Genomic DNA, 3598 nt, shown 5'->3' with positions numbered 1-3598 from the left:
AATACCTCAAAGAAAAATGACAAATTAACACTTGAGGTATTAGAGAGGGAAAATCAAGTCTTGAGGTCAAGACTTGATAATTTAGAAAAGGCTCTTAAAAACATGGAGAAGTCATCTCTAGGGTTTAAGAGTCAAAAACCCAAGTCCAAGGACAAGAAAGGTTTGGGTCACAAACCTAAGTCCCAAGTGGTCAAGCCCACTTATCATAGTGTTCCATTCGATTATGGAACAAAACCTAGGGCTAGGAAGACCATTACCAAGGTCACAAGGGAAGTCACCCCTATAGTTGACCTTGATGAGACCCAAATGACCAAGGCTTTAAAGCCTAAGAGGGTCATTAGGAGGGTTGCTAGGGAAGTTATCCCTAGTGAATATTTAGTGAACTCAATGAGCTCTAATAGGTATTGGGTTCCTAGGAGCATCTTCTCTACCCCATAAATGGGTTAGAGAGTGTCAACTCCAATAAGAAGGGTAGTTAACCCAACTTTGAGGAATTGACACTCAAGGAGCATTTTCAAGGTTTTGTGAACCTTTGAAAATGAAATGGAATTATCATTTACTCCTTGGAAGAGTAAAATGTGCCATTATGGAAAAGAATAATTTTAATTGGCACAATTTGGGAAAATCTAGAGAACTCTCGAGGAAAAATGAAACATGCCAAGTTTTGAGGATAAATTTGATCTTTAAGTGGCATGAATTAATCTAGAGTTCAAGAAGTGTCAAAATTAGGATTTTGGCATTTTAGGGCAATCAAGGGTTAAATTCTAGGTTAGCAAAGTGGTTAAGGATACTTAGATAGGTAATCTAGGTATATTTATTTGTGCTAACTTGCCATGATTGGTTGCCATATGTCATGCCATGACATCATATTTATTTTATTATCATTTGAAATGTCATGATAATGCTTAGGCTAGTTTATATGTCATGCTTTATTTAAGTTTTCAAACTTTATGCCATGACATCATGACATTGGCACATGTTATTATGTATGACATCATTATATGCCATGTCATCATCTTGCGCATTAATGATCAATGAAATTGATTTAAGGATGAAAAACACATTTTGATATTGAGATCAAATTTGTGTTTAGAAAATGCATGAGAACTTAGCCTAAGTTGACCTTAATCCATATCTCACATCAAATTGACTTGAATGTGGTTTGATACACCTTAGATGTGTGTGAGATATTAGGATCATGAGTTAGGATCAAGGTGCATAGTCCTTGTACCTAGATGACCCTAATTCAAGAAATTGAGGATCATAAGGAAAGCTTGTGTACAAGTCATGTACATCTAGCCCTAAGATTATGGTCCCAAATTCAAATGGTTTTAAAAGCATTTTAAAATTGATTTGAAAAACCTAGATGAAGTTTTCCTAGTGATAGCATTCATCATTGAACATTGTGATACAAAGTTGAGTTAAACTTGAACTATTTCAAAGTTTTTGAACTTTGTATCAAGATTGAAAAATGGAAGTTATTTTCATAGAAAACTATTTTTCCATGATAGTATATGTTATGAGGAATGTATCCTCAAAATTTCACAATTTTTCGAATTTTCTGGAATTTTCTAGGAGTTTCTGAATTTCGGGAAGGAAATTTCAGAAATCTGCCTATCAGAGTCAGGATCGGTCTGGGGACCGATCCAGGTAAGTCCTGATCGGTCTGTGGACCGATCCAGTGAAGCATGGATCGGTCTGCAGACCGATCCAGTGAGATCCAGAAAGCGTGGATCGGTCTGGGGACCGATCAGTGCGTGCCAGTTTCTGATTTTCAGCTGTTGGTCTGAAATTTCAGCTGGAAGTTGGGTTTTGTGGATTTCTAAAGTTTTGAAACTCTCCAAGACATTGTTGGTGCAATGGTCAAGGGGGAGTTTTACCTAATTGTCAAGGGGGAGTTGACTTTTAGGGGGAGTTTTTACTCCAAAATACTTTTGAGGATTAGTGATATGGGATTATCACTAAGTTGATTGTTGAGTTTAGTATCAAGGGGGAAATTAAGAGTTTCAATGAAAGGTATGGGACTTTCATTAGGAAGAAACTCTTGACCTTGATACCCTCCTTTTTCTTTTTGATGTGTGTCAAAAAGGGGAGAGCGTTCATTGGAGAATTATTGGAGAAACCAAGTTAGGTTATCGGGTTAACCTAAGCTAGGGGAAGAATGTCAAGGAATGTTCAAGGAAGAACATTGGAATTCTTTTTGATGTGTGTCAAAAAGGGGGAGAATTATTGGAGAACCCAAGTTAGGTTATCGGGTTAACCTAAGGGGAGAATGTCCAGAGAATGTTCAAGGAAAGAACATTGGACATTGGAAGATGGTTGGAAAACCTAAGTTAGGTTATCGGGTTAACCTAACTTGAGATGGTTGGAAAACCTAAGTTAGGTTATCGGGTTAACCTAACTTGATTTTGGATTTTGTCAAACATCAAAAAGGGGGAGATTGTTGGTGCAACCTTAGGTCAAGGTTGACTTGGTTGACCTGACTCGAGTTGGTCAAGGGTGACCTGACTCGAGTTGTATTTTGATGTTTGACAATGTTTGACGAGAGTAGAAAAGTTGTATTCTGATGTGTTGACAAGAATACAAACTTGGGAGATTGTTGGTGCAACCGTAGGTTAAGGTTGATCTGGTTGACCTGAAAAGTCCAAGCAGGGAGCTTGGCACTGGAAAAGTCCAAGCAGGGAGCTTGGCACGCGAAAAGTCCAAGTATGAAGACTTGGCACGGGAAAAGTCCAAGTATGGAGACTTGGCACTGGAAAAGTCCTGGTGAGTGAAGCCAGGCAGTGGGAAAGTCCTAACTGGGATGTTAGGCAGTTGGAAAGTCCTGGTGAGTGAAGCCAGGCAGTGAGAAAGTCCTAACTGGGATGTTAGGCAGTGTGGAAATCCTGGTGAGTGAAGCCAGGTGAAAGTCCTGGTGAGTGAAGCCAGGCAGTGAGAAAGTCCTAACTGGGATGTTAGGCAGTTGGAAAGTCCTGGTGAGTGAAGCCAGGCAGTGAGGAAGTCCTAACTGGGATGTTAGGCAGTGTGGAAATCCTGGTGAGTGAAGCCAGGTGAAAGTCATGGTGAGTGAAGCCAGGCAAGGGAAAATCTAGATGGATCAGGGATGATCGGACATCTGGTGTAGAGAAAAGTCCAAGTGGGTCAAAGGGATTGACCGGACACTTGGTGGAGAGTCTTAGCAGGTCAAGGGACTGACCGGATGCTAAGCATGATGTACCAACAGGTCAAGGTTGACCGGATGTTGGTTTAGGAGACTTGGGACTTGGTTTGGGCAAAAACCAAGCTCTGGATCGGTCTGCAGATCGATCCAGCGATACGTTTGTGTATCTGATCGATCTGGTGACCGATCAGATAACAAACAGAAGGGTTCTGTAAGACATCTGATCGGTCTGGAGACCGATCAGAATAGTTGAGCAGAGAAGCCACCTATCGTCTCGTGATCGGTCCGGGACCGATCAGGATGGTCCTGGATCGGTCCAGGGACCGATCAGGAGGCTTCGATACCGATCGGACAAGCGTCCGATCATTTCTTCATTCTGATCGGTCTGGGGACCGATCAGCATAGAGCCTGATCGGTCCCCACGACCGATCAGACCAG

This window comes from Zingiber officinale, chromosome 8B (genome assembly GCF_018446385.1).
Source record: "Zingiber officinale cultivar Zhangliang chromosome 8B, Zo_v1.1, whole genome shotgun sequence".
NCBI lineage: Eukaryota > Viridiplantae > Streptophyta > Magnoliopsida > Zingiberales > Zingiberaceae > Zingiber > Zingiber officinale.
This window is presented reverse-complemented; position numbering follows the sequence as displayed.